The 12171-nt window shown below is 41.9% G+C and overlaps 1 protein-coding gene across 3 annotated transcripts in view; it reads right to left on the bottom strand.

Moving 5' to 3' along the window:
* CDK13 (cyclin dependent kinase 13) overlaps positions 1–12171 on the bottom strand; it is a 2153482-nt gene that overhangs the window by 1495952 nt on the left and 645359 nt on the right. The gene's annotated exons all lie outside the window — the stretch shown is intronic.

The raw sequence follows: 12171 nt of genomic DNA, 5'->3' as shown, positions 1-12171 counted from the left end.
CGAACTGGCACCACATCTGTGTGCCCTGTTCAGTCAGCCTCACCTCAGGCTTTGTCCCTACCGAATGAAGCACTGCTACAATCACCCCCTCTCCATAAAGGGGGAGCAACTACAGACCCTGGGAATTATCGCACCATTAGCCTGACGAGTCTGATATGTAAAGCTATGGAGCCTATCATCATGGACCTGATTAACAAATTTCCAAACTTTAGACCCCATGCAATTTGGCTTTGTGAAAGGGAGATCATGCCTGCTACACCTGGTTGACTTCTTTGAGTCAGTCACCAGGGCTGTGGATGAAGGTAAGGCAGTGCATACAGCCTACCTCGATCTGGCGAAGGTCTTTGATACTATTCCTCACTCGGGAATTACTGATAAACTCAAACTAGGCATCAACCCCTACATCATTAGGTAGGTTGCAAACTGGCTCACAGATGGAACACACAGTGTGAAAGTAGTAGACTTCAAATCAGACTGCCAACCAGCCACGAGTGTAGTCCCACAGGGATCAGTCCTGGGTCCTCTCCTGTTCGGCATCTACTTTTCAGAAGTCCAGGCCAACACTAAGGGAGTCTGGCTGACCAAGTTCGCAGATGACTGCAAGCTGGGAGCCATTACTAGCTCCCCAACTGATGCAGGCATCCTACAGAAAGGCCTCACCGAGACCAATGACTGGTGTCGAAACCATGGCCTTAAGCTTAATGCCAAAAAATGTGTCATCATCCCCTTTGGTAAAAACTCAGTTCCCACTAATTACCACATTGATGGGAGCTCATTGAACAGTGAAGGCATTACAAGAGATCTGGGGACGCAGGTTGACAGTAACCTCTCCTTTGACCACCATATTGTTGCGGTGGTTAGAAAGTCCTTCTATGTGGCACATCTTATTACCAAGAGTTTTGCATCCAGGAAGAAAGATGTTATAGTCTCTCTGTACTCTTCCCTCATTAGACCAGTCACTGAGTATAATGCTGCATTTGGTATGTACCTCACTAGACACCTGCAAAACCTGGAGAGGCCACAGAAGTACCTCACGAAAAGGATCCTAGGCATTAAACACATGTCCTACATGCACAGACTAAAAAGACTCCAGCTATTCTCTGTCTCATATCACCTACTTAGAGGCGATCTTTGCCTGACTTACAAAGCCATGTCTGACCCAGCTGTTAGAAATGCTACATCTAAAGAAATCCCAATCCCTCTGCACCACATGCTCCAGAGACCTCAACCTTATTACCACAATCAACAGAACATGCTGGAGGGACAAGTTCCTCACCCAGAGACTACCCGTGTTCTGGAATAGACTTCCAAAAGCAAAAAGATGAGCCATCAAACTGTGAGACTGAAATAATGTTTATTCAATGAAAAAACAAACCAGTTTTGGCTGGTATACACCACAGCCTTCCTCAGTGTGACTGAAATTCATTGAAAGTAATCTTTTATAGATGTATTTTAATTGAATCAAACCTGTGATAGGGTAATCAAAATTGTTCATTTAATCCAGGTGGGAATAAACCACCCAGTTTAACAATTCACTTCTTTTCCTTTGTATCAAGAATGGAATGCCATCCTGCTTTGTTGGATTTATTCCCTTTTATAATGTCTATGACCATGAAACTGAACTTGGCAGATAAAAGTTTTGTAGAATGTTTAAATAAAGCACTACTTGTTTTTTTATTCCTCATGTCACTAGTGTGTTCAGAAGTTCTCAGTCTAAGTGGCTGTGAAGTTCGACCTATGTAGAAGGTGACACAGCTGCATGTAGCTAAATAAATCAGCCATTCGCTACTACAATTGGCAAAAAAGTTGATGTCGTAAACTGTGCCACAGTTCTTACTTGTAAATTGTTTGGACTTAAAAACCTTGTTGCAATGAGTGCAATGCCCACATGGGTAGCATCCTGTGAGCACCTCACCCATTAATGTAGTTTGTACTTCTTGAGAGGATGTACTGGAATGTGAATGTTTATAATGGTTGAAGCATCTGTCTGGTAGAACATTAGTTAGGTTGTGATCACTGTAGAATATTCCAGTGTCTTTGTACACTGTTGATTAACAAATTGGAATTTCTACCATAAGTAGTCACTAACATGATAGGTGACAGCCTGTGCTGCTCATGTTGTTTATATTCCAAAAGGTCTTCTCTTTTAAGTGTATTGGCCCAATTGCTGGCCTGTAGGACATGTCCCATCTGATAGCCCCTATCCCTGAATCTGCGAGTCAGATCCTGTCTATATTCCTGAAAAGTGGAATCCTTGGAACAAATACGTCTCATTCTAATGTACTGGGATTTGGGGATATTTCTTGTTATATGGGGTGGATGAAAGCTTGATGCATGGAGGAGGGTGTTATATTGTGGATACTTCCGGAAAACTTCAGTACATAAAGTGTGATCTGATTTCCTAGAAATAGAAACATCAAGAAAAGTGATTGTGTTTGCGTCAAAGTTGACCGTGAAGTGTAAACCCCATTTATTTTCATTTAAATATTCAATGAATTCGGACAAATTTTACGTATCCGACCTCCATACCGTCCAGCAATCATCCAAATAACGCCTCCATATGTCAATCTCTGTCAGGTACAAATTATGGCCTGCATCGTAGATAAGCTGTTCCTCAATAGTAGACTTCCCATACATGTCAAGCAAAGCATCTCACTGTCCTCAAGAGAAATCTTGAGTGGATGGGTAATAGAAAGTTCACCCCGAGGATCACTCCAGTGGCTCAACTTGATAGAGGCAATGGAAACTAACGTCGGATGGCACAATGCCAGGGCACTTCTATGGGCTAGGCTTGTAAAGACTCCAGGGCCATAAGCCTAGTACATACCTATGAAGCTATGAACAATATCCTATTTCTCTCAGTAACCTATGAACAATATCCTATTTCACTCAGTAATGCACCACATATGCAGACTAAAAGTGCCACAAATACTAGTTTTGCCTATCAAATCCTTGAAAGACATGTTAGAATATGTATTATGAATGCATGAGAGCAGGCAAACAAATGATGCTATAGGAACTACATGTTTCATCAATACAAAAGAAAAGTTGGCCCCACTTTATTTTTTCTCAAAAAAGGAATAAGCAAAGACTTGGTATTCTGACCTACAAAGGCTATTATCTACAATTATAGAGGATAACCCACATGAACTACTTCCTTTGACAAACAGAAGACAACAAAAATGCACAAAAAAAATCCTCACAATGTTGAGGTCATTCATGTACTTGGGGTAAAAAGATATAAGGTCCCAAGTAATATTACAAATTCTAGCATTAGTGAGGCAAGTTACCATCGATCTGTCCTGGGCACAGCTTGGTGAGTGGAGCTTTGGTATGTCTGACAATACAGTCGCCTATAGCTAGAACACTGGCTTGGCGTCTGTATGTGGCTAAATCCTATGCATACCTTATGGATATAGGCACATAGTTTTAGTGGCTCATGAGGAGACACAGTACAACTGGTACAGGTGTGTGAAGGGATGTGCAAGTGCACATTTGTGGCTAAGGGTTAGCTTGGGGAGACTTCTGTTTACACTTTACTCCACCCTCATTAGGCCATTTATTGAATAAAATGCCCCCTTTGGCATGTATCTGTCCAGAAAAATGCAACAAGTGGAACGCTCCAGACACACCTTACTAAAAGGATACAAGTCCTAAGCAACATGTCCTAAGTGGACAGCCTCAAAGCCCTATCACTATACTTGACATCATACAGACTGTTAAGAGGTAACCACCGTCTGACATACAAAGCATTCTCTGAGCCATTATTGATAGAATTACTACACATCAGCAAGTCAATCTGCATCAGAAATTCTCGTTCTAGGGATCTACACGTCTTCTGCAACATCAACAGAATGGTTTGGATAGACAAGTATATTTCACAGAAGAAAATGCTGCTATGGAACAGACTCCTCCTCACACAAAACAAAGTTCATCCCTGTTCATTTTCAAATGCAGCTTAGATCTATGGATGGGAAACATAAAATTTACCCCATGACTGCCCCCTGTACTACTAATGGACAGATGCTGCTCCTAACTTTATCCCATGCAAGGTTGCCCTCAAATTATCCATGGTATTATCCAAGTTATTCTCATTAGGGGTGGGTAAGACCAAACTCTAACCAAGAGGGATAGGTTAAATAGGGAAATTAGCTAGGCTTAAAATAGCCAAGAAGGGCAGCTAGCATAGTACTTACCTACGAACCTATGCGAGCTTAGTGTTGGCTGGTAATGATGTGCAGGTAGACTGTTTATTGACAGCTGTGGGCCCTGAAAAAATTAGCCTTCAGTCTACACAAATATATATACACAAGTAGATTCTGTAATTGGAAGGATAAGTGTTTGTCAGTGACAGACGGCACTTACTGCCTTGCATCAGAATTTCTACGGCAAGGAAGACAACAACAAATTGAGTAAAACCAGACGGAGATTACATGGATACCAGGTCCAGAGTTAGTAAAGTGTGTGGCAGATGTACCTCTGAACCTGCAGGCACCGAAAATGTAGACAAAACCTCTGGAAAAGTAGGTATATCCAGCTAAAAATCTGGACAGCAAATTACCATGGAATTTGCTTAATAACTCCTCCCCTTCTACTGAGATTATGGGATATAACTACTCAAAAAACAACTTTAAAGGGTCTAAAAAACAGAACAAAATAATGCAGAATATAACCAGAATAATCATGCTTTATTCAAATTCCCCGACTACACAGCAATGAGCTGAAAGTAACTCAATATACAAAATGTTTTACTCAGATTAAGCTTGCCAGCTGGCTCACAAACAGGACCCAGGAAGTCAGGATTGGTGACACCAGATCACTAAGAGATCGGTCACCACTGAGATACCTCAGGGCTTCCTGCATGGGCCACTCTTATTTGGTGTTCTTGGAGGTAAAGGCTTATGTCAAGTGTCTTTGGCTGACCAAGTCTGCAGATGACTGCAAATCGGGAGCTATCATGGATCCCCCTTCATACCACAATCATCTTACAAGAGTGTCTAACAGACAAATGACTGGTGTCAGTCATGGACTAAAACTTAATGCCAAGAAATGCATTACAGTGCCTTTTGGGAAAACTGCCACCCAGGCTAATTACTGCATTGATTAGACACCCTTAAGGGCTGGCCCAGTAGTCAGGGATCATATGTGACAGTAATCTGGCATTTGACCCACATGTGGTCATAGTAGTAAGAAAATCATTCTATGTGACCAAACTTTAAGGGCATGACACTGAGGTCCAAGGAAGTCATAGTGCCACTTTACTCGGCCCTCATCAGACTCTTCATAGAGTACAATGCTCTCTTCGGAATATACCTGACCAAACATGTGCAACAGTTAGAATACCCGCAAAGGTTCCTTACTAGGAGAATCTAGGGTATAAACACATTGTCCTATATGAACTGCCTTACAGCCCTATGTCTACACACCATCTCCTACAGGTTACTGGCAAGCAGACTATGGTTGCACATCCGCAAAATGAACAGCATGAGGAACCACAAAATCCAAGAATTTAAATTTTGTTTATGATGTCTGTGTCTCAGACGATCCCCATGCTCTGGATCAGGCTCCCCTCATCCATGTCAAGCAGTCCATCCCTAACACTATTCAAGTGTAACCTTAACCGATGGATGGGAAATCAGAAATTCACTCCAGTTCTGGTCCCAATGACTCTGATAAACAGTAATGCCAAAATTAACATACCCTGCCACATATGTACAAACTTAACTGACAGAGCCCCTCCTAATAAATGCCCATGATGCATAGGTACACAACAGAGTTGGGTTGGATGGCATGACTAGGCTTACAAAGGCTCTGGTGGTCATTAGCCTAGTATATACCTATGAACGTATGGGGAAAAAATTGATCACACGATGGTTAAGGCAACCACTACTCTGAAAAAACAGACAGCTAAAGAAAGCAAACTGATCACTCTTCTAGGTAAGTTAAAGAATTAAAATCTAACAATCTAGTACAGCTACCTTTATTCTATAGCTATTTATCACCCTAAAACTATCTAGATGCTTACACCTTTCTTTAAATCCTTCAGTACTTCCTTTTTTTTTTTTATTTCCACATTTCCCCTGCCAATGATCCCACAATATTTTTTCCAATTTAAAACTTTCTCCTCCAGAAATGAATTTATCTCATACTGAATGACATAGGTTATGCAGCAAATGCTCTGTAGTTTTCACTGCTAGTATCTCCCTACAGTTTTACGTCCAGAGAATGTGCCTTACTAGAATCAGTTAAATTGCATATAATGACTTCAACAAACTGAATTTTAGTTTAGCTGTCAGTGATTTTATATACATATATAAATATATACAAACACAGGGTCTATATTAAAATCTCTAAGTCTGACAATATCGAATATGATATTGTCAACACGAGAATACCGAAAGCGCACAGCATCGAACGTTTAAATGGAAAATCTCCGTAGGGGGGAGATTTCCATTTACTTCAATGCAGTGCATTCTCGAAGTTGCTATATTTAAGTGGAGGGGTATGGGGGCGCAGGGGGCTTGCCCCCTGCCTACACACTAGTTAGTTTTTTTTTTTTTTTTTTTTAATTTAATATATATTTTTTTGGTTTGATGGTTTAAGACTTTGATCACTAAAGTTCGGTCATAAATGATTCAAAGTTTTAAACCTTCGAGATTATAATATAGACCCACAAACATATACACTGCAATACTATATAAACTGGTAAACATGCAACACCCCAGTGAACAAAAAGTGAGCTTTTACCCATGTAACACTCTCAAAACCTACAGGCAGCTATCACTTGTCATCTTACAAGACCATTGAAGCAACACCTCTCACTGGTGAATTAACATTGATGACAGCTTTCACACCCCTCAAAAGTGTAGAAGGAATGTGGACTTTTTAAAGACTATAGCTTTGTATGCCAAATTTCAAATCTTCTACATTGGAAGGCAATGCAAATGGACCATGAAAGCTTTTTACCAAACAGCAATAGATCACAATAACTAATTTCAAAAGAAGCAAATACACTGATTTCAAAGACCATCCAAAATACCAGTGACAAAGCTTCACCACTGTAAACAAGAGAAAAAAGTGACTAGGATATGCTGTTTTACAGTGACCAATTTGAATTTTGAGAAGACAGACTGAAAAATAAAATCACATCAGAATGGCAGTCCCGACGACAACCCTTTTGAGGTATACAAACGAGGATAACAAGAGGTGAAAATAAAAACAGCACTTGGAAGCTCTAAATGCTAAGATGAATGACATACACAAACTCTATCAAGCATTCTAACTTGCCTCCAGTTGTTAGGAACATGTTTGGTCCTGGAACTAAACTGATTCCTTTGGGGGCATCTGAGATCACTTCATGGTTTACAAATATTTTTTTTTTTTGTAAAAAGTTATTGGAAGGCAGGCTGTACTCTATAGAAATGATCTGTTTATTTTGACTGGGAGGTTGAAAGTTCAGTTCCAAATGTTCTGCTTGCTTTTCAAATACATCAGATTTTGGAATGAAAATCACAGATTTTTTATTCTAGCAGGCCTAATAGATACAAATCTCTTCTTGGTATTAGACACCACCTTTGTCCTTGACTTTAAGTACATTCCTACCCTTGCCCTGGTTTCTTTAAATGACACATACTCAAAAACAGCCCACTGACACACTCAGTGAGGATGCCATTCTAAGTACTCATTTCCCTCTGAGGAAGAATCCAAACCTGCTTTTATGCTTAATCTGCTCTGACAGCATAGGTATAAGCAGGCTACTGCATACCCCCTTGACACTGCAGAAAAAGATCTTTCACTTAACTTCTACAATATTAAACTGGGAATAAAACTGCAATTCTCAGAATGCCGCTACAACGTGCAGCATGACTTGTTCTGGGAAAAAGAAGCTGATGAGGGGGAGAAAATGTTGTTTTGTCTGGCAGTTCCTCTCCTCACTCACTGACCTATCCTGCCTTTGTTCCAGTTTTCTTCAAGACATGAAACTTATGTCCCTCCTTTAAAAACAGCACTGCAGACTATGATGTGAAGTCAACCAATTTGACAAATAGGTCACGGTGTGCTACTTTCCAATGATACTTAGCCCAGGAGGACATGCTAGATGCTGCCTGCATGCCTAATCCTAAAGACATCAGAGAGAGGCTAGCAGAAGTATCAGGCATCACTACCAAAAACAAGATAACTGCCCTCTGACTGAAGCATCCTTAAGCCCATGGGATATAGCCAGAGTTATTTTTCATCCTGAAGTCCTTTCTGAGACCTCTCTCTCCTTCAAACTCATTATGGGGGTATGTAATTTTGCATTTCTTCCTCTATAAAAATTGTCATGTATATACAAAAGTTATGCACGTGCCATAATGCAGATCCATATTGTCTTATTTTCTTCCGATTTAATATATGGCACTTTATACCAGAGTACTGGACCAGAGAGCTTGGACACCGTCCTTACCTACAATTCAGATAGGGTTTGCTAATTGATTCCAACTGGTCACAAATAATGGAGAAAAGGAGAACATTTACAGAAAAAACACTACACAAAAAAAGTGGAGCAATGGTCAGACAGGGTACAGACAATGTCTGGTTGATCCCTAGAATAACGAAACAATTTGGAAGGGGGAAGGAAGGTGGGGAGTTGAACCAGATGAAAATAAGACAACACTGATCTAACATTATGGTAAGCATACAACTTTCATATCCAATGTTTTCGTCTGATTTCAATATGTGGGACAGATTTCCACGCTACCCAAAATGGACCTGGGTGGACTCAATGAAGGGTATTCCAGAGTACAGTAGAGCCAAAAGACGTGCGAGTCCTAGACTGCACATCTAGCTTTCAATGAGATACAAAGGTATTAGCTGAAGACTAAGTCGCTAAAGCACATAACATCACTGAAAGCCATGCGTTTAGCTAATGCCGTTTAAGTTGCCATTACTCTGGTGGAATGAGCCTTAGGTTTAGATTGTGCACTTTTGCTTACAAATAAATGAAATGCGATCTGTTAACCATTTTGAAGGTCCAACTTTAGACAAACCTAGTGCAGGCTTTGTTATGGAAAAATATACAACCAATCAGTCTGGCATTCTGAAGTCCTCAGTACAGTGTAGACAGAAACTAGGTTCCCTACGGACATCTAAGGTACATGCCTGATACTCTCCTTTGTTAGCAAAGTTTGGAAGAAATACTGGCAAACAACTTTTTGGTTCAGCTTACATTCTGAAGCCACCATAGCAAGAAAGGAGGGGCTGGTCCTCTGTGAAACCCTGTTCTTATGAAAAATTAGGAATAGAGGTTTGCATGAAAATGCCTGTAATTTTGGCACACATTTTGCTGATGTAATGGCAACCTATAAGACAGTCTTCCAAGAAAGGATCTTTAGGTCTGATGAAGCTGCATGATTCAAAGGGTTTTTGGGTTAAGGATCGAAGTAAAATTGTTAAAATCCCAAGGAGGGAATAGATCACAAATTGGGAGGGTTTCAATAAGAATGCTTCTCTACGAAATACCTTGGTCACTTTAAGAGAAGGAATAGAGGCATTAAGTCCTATATGAATATCTGAAATGGCAGCTACCTGAACATTTAACTGCAGAGCCTGCCATAAAAACTTCAAAAAGAAACTCCAAAATCACTAGTAAAGGGGATGAAAAGGAGTCAAATCCCTTTGAAGAAGCCCAAGAAAGAATAGTTAAGTAAAATCGTACCATTACCATAGACGTCGTCCTCTTCCATGTTGCAGTATTCATACCCTTTGGGTTATCCTCTGCTTAGCAACCTGAACATCTGGCCAGTATACAAAAACTTTAGTCACCGCAAGGTACATGGGATGTCTGATGTTGGCCTAAGGGTGCGTCGGCCATAAACGTGATGTCTGCAATGTACCTTTCCTCAGAACTGCACACCCCAATCTGACCCCAGTCTCAAGACAGTTGCACAAGTCCTGTGTCATCCAAGAAGGCATATAGGGGGGTAAGAGGGAGGGACAGAATACTGCAACATGAAAAAGAAGGACATTTATGCTTATGGTAAAATTTTACACAACTATTCTGTCTCCTTCTATTCTCATGTTGCAGTATTCATAACCTTTGGTTGAATGCCAAAGCTCAAAGGGAAGAGGAGGAGGACGGTATGGAACTGTTTTCCAAGAATCCATGCAGGATTCCTCTAGCAAACCCTGCTCTAGACCTGGAAATATGGTCCGTTTTGTATTGTTTGGTGAAGGTATGGACAGATGTCCAGGTAGCTGCCTCGAGAATGGAGGCAGTGTGCAGCCCTTTGAAGAAGCCTCCAGATGAGGCAGTGGCTCTAGTGAAGTGGGCTTTAATTTTTGAGGTTAGACATTTGCCATGGTAGGTGTAACAAAAGGAGATGGCCCTGGAAATCCAGGCAGAAATGGTCTGTTTTGTCACCACTTTTCCCAGAGCTCTGGGGTGAAAGCAGACAAACAAGTGCTCTGATCTCTTAAGGGACTTGGTCTTGTCAAGGTAGAATCTTAGTAGCCTCTGAACATCAAAGGAATCTAGGACCATCTCACTGTCATTCTGGGGATGTGGAAAAAAGGTGGGGAGGTGACTACATTGATTCAGTGACAGCTCACTGACTACTTTAGGCAGGAAGGATGGGTTGTTCCTTAGGGTCACTCTATCCTTAAGGAAGATTAGAAAAGGTGGGGTGGCTATGAGGGCCTGGAGCTATGACACTCTCCTGGCCCATGTCAGGGTCACCAACAGCACAGTCTTCCTGGCCGATGTCAGGGCCACCAACAGCACAGTCTTCCTGGCCGATGTCAGGGCCACCAACAGCACAGTCTTCCAAGTGCAATAATTTAGAGGGGCTTTTGATGCTGGTTCAAGAGGGGCAACCATGAGCTTCTCTAAAACGTAGTTCAGGTCCCGTGGGGGTCGAACTGGCCTGGTGGAGGTGGGGGGGCTGAGGTGCAGTACTCCCTTAAGGAATAACTTCACTGGAACTCGAGAGGCAAGAGAAGGGTCAAGAGGCAGACAAGCCAAAACAGCAGTTAGGTGGGCCTTAACAGAAGAATATGCCAGCTTTGCTTGCAACAATTCAAACAAGTAGGACAGCACTAAAGGGAACTCTAATTGTAATGGGTCTAGCTGTGTCTGAAGACAGCAAATGGAGAATCTTTTCCATTTGGACAAACAAGATCTCCTAGTATTGGGTTTCCTGGCTTCCTGCAGGACATAGGTTCATAGGTTAGTACTAGGCTAACTGCCCTTGTTGGCCATTTTAAGCCTAGCCAACTCCCACATGTGAGAATCAAACCCTGCTCTGTGTGTCAATAAGGTGAACACCTTAACCATTATTCCAAACTCCCACATTAAACACGTCTTCAGTGTAAAGGTGTCTGAAAGGGATCAAAACCATCATCGACAGGGTTAGGTTCAGCGATTCCAAGTGAGGATAGATTAGAGATCCCTTGTCCTGTATGAGAAGGCCAGGCATCCATTGCCTTTGCTAGGACACTGGGTGCCCTGGTACAAAAGAGTGGAAGCTGTCTGTTCAAAAGGGAGGCAAACAGATCTATCTGTGGTGTACCCCACTTGTGGACTATGTCCAGGAACACGTTCCTGTGAAGCTCCATTTATGGGATTGTGGCATGGACCTACTCAAGGTGTCTACCTGAGTGTTCTGAGCTGAAGGAATATAGACTGCCTGCAGGGTGACTCCATGTTGGGCCACCAGTTTCTAGGCCTGGAGTGCAAGTTTGCACAGCAAGTGAGATTTTCCTCCCCCTTGTTTGTTCACATACCAGAAAACTGCAGTGTTAACTCTGAACAACTTCAGGGGGCCTTGCTTTATAATGTGTTGGAAGGCCCACACGGCAAGGATAATAGCCCTCACTTCGCTGAAGTTGATGTGCTCCAGCTTGAATGGGCCTGTCCATGTGCCTTGCACCTTCAAGCTGCCCATAGCAGCTCTCCAGCCCAGGTATGAGGAATCTGTGTACATCTCCTGGACTGGGGTGAGGGGTTGCAATGGAAATCCTGAGTTGAATGAGACTTGATACAACCACCAAAGGATCTCCTTCCTTAGGCATGGTAGGAAGGAAATGTGTCCATGTGAACCTCAAGTACCACTGAAGTTTTCTCATGTGGAGTCTTGCCAGTGGCAACATGGATATAGTGGATGCCATATGTCCTAGGAGTCCAAGATTCAG

This window comes from Protopterus annectens, chromosome 3.part0 (genome assembly GCF_019279795.1).
Source record: "Protopterus annectens isolate FY-2018-M chromosome 3.part0, PAN1.0, whole genome shotgun sequence".
Lineage (NCBI taxonomy): Eukaryota > Metazoa > Chordata > Ceratodontiformes > Protopteridae > Protopterus > Protopterus annectens.
The sequence above is the reverse complement of the archived record's forward strand: the minus strand, read 5'-3'. Positions and strand labels throughout refer to the sequence as shown.